At 49.5% G+C, this 8,767-nt stretch overlaps 1 protein-coding gene across 1 annotated transcript in view; it reads left to right on the top strand.

Annotated features, from left to right (window-relative positions):
• The first annotated feature begins 1,724 nt into the window (after positions 1–1,724).
• The window catches only part of CHTF8 (chromosome transmission fidelity factor 8), a 30,052-nt gene continuing 23,009 nt past the window's right edge, over positions 1,725–8,767 (top strand). The window contains exons 1-2 of the mRNA XM_075189095.1: positions 1,725–1,912; positions 7,909–7,995. The gene's annotated coding sequence lies outside the window, so the exon portion shown is untranslated. The remainder of the gene's footprint in view (positions 1,913–7,908; positions 7,996–8,767) is intronic.

Below are 8,767 nucleotides of genomic sequence, written 5' to 3'. Positions count from 1 at the left end.
TTGAGAGTAGATGCTAACCTGATGGAACGTGGAAGATCGTTCCACAGCAGGGGAGCAGCCCGAGCAAAGTCCTGAAGACGAGAGTGAGAGGAGGTGATCAGTGTAATGAGGCGGCGGTCAGAGGCAGAGCGGAGGGGGCGGGTTGGAGTGTAGGTAGAGATGAGATTGGAGATGTAGAGAGGGGAAGATTGACTAAGAGCTTTAAAGGTGAGAGTGAGGAGTTTAAATTTAATTCTGTAGGGTATGGGGAGCCAATGTAGTGACTGTTGGAGGGAGATCGCAGAGATAGAGGGGCGGGAGTAAAAAATGAGGAGGGCAGCAGCATTGAGGATAGACTTAAAAGGGTCAAGGCGAGAATCAGGTAGGCCAGAGACAAGACGGTTACAGTAATCAAGGTGAGAGATAATAAGCGAGCGAACAAGGGTATTCATGGCTTCCGTGGTGAGAAAGGGACGTATCTTATCTGCCTCTCAGGACATTCAAGCATTCCCAAAACCTATGCAGATATGTTAACTTTTGTTTCACCAGAAGAAAAATAGCAGATCATATTTTTTGGGACTGCCCCACTGCACAGGCACTGTTGGATGCCTTGGAACATGAACTTAAGGACAGTGTGCCCAGGACTTGCCTTTCATACCATTCGGTATTTTATGGATTATTTCCTGTGACCCACACTATTGGGGCACAATCCAGGAAGCCTGGCACCATATGAACTGCTTTAAGGGCGCTATTTGGCTTGTCAGGAATCGTCTCATTCTGAAAAGGGAGAAGATGACCATCCAGGACTGTCGCAGGCTGATCCACAGCCTGCTAAGAGACTATAACACCATGGACACTCCTAAGGAATAGGGAGATGATTGATTGTTGTCTCCCTCTTCTCTTTCTCACTCCATGTGTCTGTTTATTCAATAAAGCCTTGTCTTCCCCTCCCTTACCCCGTCCAACCCATTCCCCCATCACTGTTTGAAGTTTTGTTGTAATGTCTTGCCTTAAATTATGCACCTTTCCCTATATTTGTTTCTATCACTCAATAAAGGTTTGCACTTTAGATCCCCCCCTCTCTTACCTACCATCCCCTCACATCCATTACTTGTTTGACACTGTCATGTTGTTTAAGCTTCGCATGGTTAGTGCAGCACTTGATGTATAGTGCATTATGTCATATCTTGTACCCTATGCCATGTATTGTGCTATAAAGTATGACTGATCATGTTTCACGGTGTATTGTACTCACTCCTGCTCTACCACGCAGTACACTTGAATGTAATGTATTGTATGTTTTTTGTACCTTTATTTATACAAAATAAAGATACTTTTTCAACCAAAAAATAAGTCACCAAGTATAAATATTTACTGATATAATTGATGGCATCTTTGTTTCCCACAATCCTTTAATTTTGAAGTTACAATCACTCCCCCATTCCCCCCCTACGGTGCTCTTGCATTCTGCAAAAGGAGTGTATTTGTCTGACTGCACTCAGAGCATAGTTCTGCATTAGGAATGTAATGTGACTAATGCAGCTTCCTGATTACACTCACTTGGCTCAGGGCTCTGGATGATTTTTACATTTATGAAAACAAGTTGTCTCTCAGTGTATTGGGCATCTCCTAGCAACGCTTCCTGTGAGGTCACTAGATTTGCAGATTTTGCAATCTCTATAGATGTTGTCAGTGATCCTATCTAAATATTTGCAAAGTTATAAACAGTTTTACTGCTACATTTTTACTGTACGGATTTTATGCGGCGTGTTTTCGCTATATTGCTTACAGTAGCAAAAATACAGAGTTTAACGATCTACAGGCTGCAACGTTGTGAGGAGTGTGGATCAGAGAGTTCACTGGAAGTAAGTTTCAGGCCAAAAAAACAGAAGGGCAACAAGCTACGGTGGCCACGATAACTGCCGTATTTCAGGTAATACCAGGAAGTCGGCACAATATCACTGTGTTTATAGCTCTATAATTAAATACCTTTCCTGGTTTAGGTGCCGCAGTTACAATTTGAGGGCTCTGTCCCATCGTCCCTATTGGGACAGCAGTCAACAGGTGTTTTTAGGAGAAGGGAAGGGGACTGAGGCGGCCCAGCGCTTTGGCAAGCTCTGGATAAGCCCTATGATGCTTGGCGAGGCGATGCATGGAAATTGACAGGATGAATATTTGTCATGTTTATAAACGGAAGATGGTCACTATGGGACTGTGTAAAATTTCAGTAATAGGCCACGTTGATGCAATAATAGGCTGCTTTGATGCCAGAAGTGATCCAGCTGTTTCGGATGAGTATTCTGATCACCTCAGTGGGAACACTTATGTGAACAATGATCCTGTCGCTATCAGGTCTCTGTGCAGGATCCTCATGGGAGTGGTCAACTTAAGTTGGGAATTTTGATTAATAAATGCCTACTTTAAGAGATTGTTATTGGGGCTTTTGTAACAAGGTTGAATGGGTGGTGGGTGGCTAAGCGGGGTCCTTACCTTCCCCCTCTTTAATGCAGAGGATCGTTTTCCATCGGAATAGTTTTCCACTCTGTTGCATAAAATCGTCAACCTGCTAGGAGCTAACCACATAGGAGACGAGGAAGAGAGAGGGAAAATGTAGTGATACAGTACTGTTTTTTTATATAAAAAAAATACATTTATACATACAGTATATATATAATCTTTGCATTTTATTTATAAAATTGCACCGTATTCTTTGTAGAAAATAGTGAATTGTCCAAAAGAGGCTTCCCCTAGAGTGTGTCAGGGGCAGCTCAGGCAAAAAAAAATATATTGAGCAGCCCCCAAGGACCGATGGAGGTCTTATTCCACCCCTGCCCCCACATCTCCTATGCACCAAGCACCACGTAATAAACACGTTTGTGAACACACAATAATTTGGATGCCTATGACGAGGTACACAAAGGGCCCCTGGCCTGTAGGTTTAGAAAAGATGGGACATTAAAGACAACAGATTAACACCTTGAATGAATACCTGTTACTGAATTGTTTCTTATTACAATCATTATATTATTTGGACTGTTATCTGGTTTCATGGAAGTGTTTCAGAACACATAGTCCAGCTGAACGTTTGATTCTCATTTGTAAGGGAAATATACACATTAAGTGAACTCTCCCCTAGCTAGGGGCCTATTAGGAACATTTTAAAGAAAAAGAAATGCAGGCGGCTCAGTGACCCAGCCCAGGTAGCCCCCTACCCCCTGTCCCTTACCAGCCCAGGTAGCCCCCTACCCCCTGCCCCTTACCAGCCCAGGTAGCCCCCTACCCCTTACCAGCCCAGGTAGCCCCCTACCCCCTGTCCCTTACCAGCCCAGGTAGCCCCCTGCTGCCCCCCCCACCACAGCCCACCCCTAGCTGTATACATGTGACATCAGTCAGGTTTCACTTTACTGATCAGCTACAATAGCTGATTTCCCAGACACAGATGAATCCAGAATGTTTCTCTCTTGTCCAATGTCAGCGGCTTATCTGGGAAACATGTCAAGGATACAGGGTGTTCCTTCCTTCCTGAGGATGCACACGCGGAGATCTGTGCTGCTCACCAGCGTTTAACTCACACACAGCCAGCCCTGTGCACAAGCTGATTAGACACAGAAAATCAGGACATGCATGTAACTTGCTTAGTCCCTAAAATCTGCACCAGTAGTTACATTAACTCATTCCTTTCAATTCAAAAACTGTCCTGGAAAATCCTTGGACGACCCTACTGTACATATATCCTTTTGTCCAGGTTTTGGGAGGATAGTCTTTTTATTTTGTTGGCTGAATATCTGTAACATTAAATTGTAATTTTCCTGATTAATAGAATTAGTGGAAATAGTTTCCTATAGACCCTTTACATTATCTGGTAATCAAAAGACGGCTTTTATGCACTGAACAATTGCTAGGACAGATTCCAACTTTTATTATGGATCCCGTTATTCAAGGCACAGTTCACCCAAAACCTAATTTTAGTCCCCCCCCCACCCCCTCCCTCCAACTAGCAGAACTCGGATCAGAAAGAGAAAACACCCCAATTCCAAAACTGTAACGGAGTCTTGTCCCCACAGAATGTTACTTAACAATAAAATATTGGATGGAATATGGCCTTAAGGTTTTCTTTATGAAAACATTCCATGACAGCCACAAGTTAGATAACATGGTTTAATTGGTAAACATGACTGAATACACTGTTACTTTATTTAACAGTTTCCTATACATTACAGCCAAAATATGTCAACAAATAATGTACGTCAGCATAAGTCTTTATTATATATGTGTCAGTTCTGAAGTAAAAGATTTCTAAGAACTAATCAATCCATGTACATGCAGTGCCGGATTAAGGGAATGGAGGCCCCTGGGCTAAGGGGGCCTCCATTCCCCCGTGAGGGGCAAGAACTGGCTTTCGGCATCATCCGATGGTTGGGGTATTTGCCCAAAATGGAAGATACAATGGCTGGTGTGGAGCTGGAAGAAGACAAAGGCTGCACCGATGGCAGCTGGCTCGGTTGCCGGTATTTTTTCTGCCCACCAAAACGAGGCAGCACTTACCTCCTTCTCCGGTGTGCTGTATGCTCTTTACTGAGGAGATCTCGTGAGAGTGAGACTCACGAGACCTCCTCAGTAAGGAGACTACAGCTCGCCCGGGAAGGACCGCAGTGAAAGTGCTCAGCAGCACTGATCGTGCTGGGGGCGCCCCCGCCCCATCAATACTGCTGCTGAGCACTTTCAAGGGCCCCCTGGATGCCATAGGCCCCTGGGCTGTAGCCCAGTTAGCCCTATGGTTAATCCGGCCCTGTTTACATGAGTGAGGTTTATGTTCAATATTTGAATATTCTCTTCTCATTGCTTACAAGGATAATTGTCTGTTTGGTTGCTGGTGTCATAGACCTTAGCAACAGCTTATTGTTAATAAGCTCCCTGATTATTTATTTATAACGGTCATTAAACTGCAATTTCTTCATTAGTGGCGTAAGGTTGAGTCCTCACCACTAATAGAACTAACGGCAACATATGGAATAATACATCACACCACCCCCCCAGTCACATCACGCCACCCCCCCAGCCACATCACACCACCCCCCCAGTCACATCACGCCACCCCCCCAGCCACATCACACCACCCCCCCAGTCACATCACGCCACCCCCCCAGTCACATCATGCCACCCCCCCAGCCACATCACACCACCCCCCCAGTCACATCACACCACCCCCCCGACACATCCCGCCACCCCGTCACATCACACCTCCCCCAGCCACATCACACCTCCCCCAGCCACATGACGCCACCCCCCAGTCACATCACGCCACACCCCCAGTCATATCACGCCACCCCCCCAGTCACATCACACCACCCCCCCGACACATCCCGCCACCCCGTCACCCCGTCACATCACACCTCCCCCAGCCACATCACACCTCCCCCAGCCACATGACGCCACCCCCCAGTCACATCACGCCACCCCCCAGTCATATCACACCACCCCCCCGACACATCCCGCCACCCCGTCACCCCGTCACCCCGTCACATCACACCTCCCCCAGCCACATCACACCTCCCCCAGCCACATGACGCCACCCCCCAGTCACATCACGCCACACCCCCAGTCACATCACGCCACACCCCCAGTCATATCACGCCACACCCCCAATCACATCACACAACCCCCAGTCACATCACACCACCCCCCCAGTCACATCACACCACCCCCCCAATCACATCACGCCACCCCCCCAGCCACATCACGCCACCCCCCCAGCCACATCACGCCACCCCCCCAGTCACATCACGCCACCCCCCCAGCCACATCACGCCACCCCCCCAGCCACATCACGCCACCCCCCCAGTCACATCACACCACCCCCCCGACACATCCCGCCACCCCGTCACCCCGTCACCCCGTCACATCACACCTCCCCCAGCCACATCACACCTCCCCCAGCCACATGACGCCACCCCCCAGTCACATCACGCCACACCCCCAGTCACATCACGCCACACCCCCAGTCATATCACGCCACACCCCCAATCACATCACACAACCCCCAGTCACATCACACCACCCCCCCAGTCACATCACACCACCCCCCCAATCACATCACGCCACCCCCCCAGCCACATCACGCCACCCCCCCAGCCACATCACGCCACCCCCCCAGCCACATCACGCCACCCCCCCAATCACATCACGCCACCCCCCCAGCCACATCACGCCACCCCCCCAGCCACATCACGCCACCCCCCCAATCACATCACGCCACCCCCCCAGTCACATCACGCCACCCCCCCAGTCACATCACGCCACCCCCCCAGTCACATCACGCCACCCCCCCAGCCACATCACACCACCCCCCCAGTCACATCACACCACCCCCCCAGTCACATCACACCACCCCCCCAGTCACATCACGCCACCCCCCAGCCACATCACACCACCCCCCCAGCCACATCACACCACCCCCCCAATCACATCACACCACCCCCCCAGCCACATCACACCACCCCCCCAGTCACATCACACCACCCCCCCAGTCACATCACGCCACCCCCCCAGCCACATCACGCCACCCCCCCAGCCACATCACGCCACCCCCCCAGCCACATCACGCCACCCCCCCAATCACATCACGCCACCCCCCCAGCCACATCACGCCACCCCCCCAGCCACATCACGCCACCCCCCCAATCACATCACGCCACCCCCCCAGTCACATCACGCCACCCCCCCAGTCACATCACGCCACCCCCCCAGTCACATCACGCCACCCCCCCAGCCACATCACACCACCCCCCCAGTCACATCACACCACCCCCCCAGTCACATCACGCCACCCCCCAGCCACATCACACCACCCCCCCAGCCACATCACACCACCCCCCCAATCACATCACACCACCCCCCCAGCCACATCACACCACCCCCCCAGTCACATCACACCACCCCCCCAGTCACATCACGCCACCCCCCCAATCACATCACGCCACCCCCCCAGTCACATCACGCCACCCCCCCAGTCACATCACACCACCCCCCCAGCCACATCACACCACCCCCCCAGTCACATCACACCACCCCCCCAATCACATCACACCACCCCCCCAATCACAGTCACATCACGCCACCCCCAGTCAGCCACATCACGCCACACCCCCAGTCAGCCACATCACACCACCCCCCCAATCACATCACACCACCCCCCCAGTCACATCACGCCACCCCCCCCAGTCACATTATGATACCTCACCCACAGATTAAAGGTTCACTATTAAGGAAGCAGGCTGATAACAGAGGAATAACTCATATCCTAAAGGAGCAAAGGACACAGACAGGTCTACAAGAGCAGGTTAATGACCAGAATCTTGGGGATACCATCGGGGACAGTCACAATATTAGAGTCAGGATGGGCCTCGAAGTCTGTTCGTGGTGCGGAGTGTAATGGAAAGAGAGGTTTTCACCAGGGATCCCAGCAAGGGAATATGGGCTTAGCAGCTCTGTCGCAGTCCTGTAGGGGGCGATGAGAAAGACTGGATGGAGGATCAGGAGATAATGGTTGAAGTAAGGAAAAGTCAGAGTGCTGGAGGTGGGTCCAAGAGGTAAAAGGACGTTCCGGATGATAGAAGAGAGCAATAGTCTGCAGGATGCTGATGCATCGGGGTCCTGATGACCTGTTAGCCCTGGAGAAGGATCAGAGGAGATGCACAACGATCTGCAGCGTAGCGGCAATGTCTTGACGGAGGAGGTGATACAGGTATACACAAAAGAGAGCAATAGACTGCAGGGTGATGGAGCGTTGTGGAGGACAAGAAGCTTTTCCTTGTTCAAAAATCTGCACCCAGAAATGTAAATTTACTTATATATGCCCCAAATAATTTCCTACGGCTAAAGATTTGCTCCGCTCTTCCCTTCTCCTCTGACCCTATTTATCTCCTCCAGACTTGACGTCCAATCACCCGGCAACGCAGTAAATATGGCGGCTTCCATCTCACCACATGACACAGTGACTGATACAGAGTAGTTTTGGTGAGTAGAGATAAATTGAGAAAGCTCATGTGGAAAGTGTCACCTGCCCCGGCGGCAGGGGGGGGGGGGGGGGGGTTTGAACAGGCACTGTTGGACCTCAAAGAAAAAAATTTGACAGGAATCTCATCTTTTGCTCTCAAAAAAAAGAGCAGGATCCTCTTCTGACGCATGCGACGGCTCAGAAAAGCCCTCTGCTCTATCAGTTATTATCTATAGATTGTAGCACAATTGCAGAATTTCCCATTAGATCAAATTGTCATGGGTGTCAATTTTAATATTACAGCTGATGCCCTTTTGGATTGATGGTGAGAAAAATAAAGTATGGTATAGAATATATTGGCACACATCTCCATCTAGTGGGTGTTTGGAGAACTGCGCACCGAGACAATAGGATTGATGGCTATGGTTCATGATCACAGTTACATTATAATTTCATATACATACATATTTATACTGATGTGATGCATACTAAGACTGAACCATCCTGATCTCATTTTCCTTGTATTTAAACATGGAGCAGGGTACTTTTAGACCTTGGAGATTTCCACATAGATTAACATTGCGGAGCAAGAGAACAGGATTTTGGGATTCCATCTGGATGGCATTGTTAAACAATCAGCAACACACATAACCCTGGGCAACTGCTAAGGCGGTATTAAGAAATAAAATTATTTCAGATAATAGTAAATTAAAGAGAGTGAACAGATATATTGAAAGTCACAAAAAGATCTGACAATGATCTGTAACCTCCAAGCTAACAATATTCCACAAG

This window comes from Mixophyes fleayi, chromosome 10, assembly GCF_038048845.1.
Source record: "Mixophyes fleayi isolate aMixFle1 chromosome 10, aMixFle1.hap1, whole genome shotgun sequence".
Lineage (NCBI taxonomy): Eukaryota > Metazoa > Chordata > Amphibia > Anura > Limnodynastidae > Mixophyes > Mixophyes fleayi.
The sequence above is the reverse complement of the archived record's forward strand: the minus strand, read 5'-3'. Positions and strand labels throughout refer to the sequence as shown.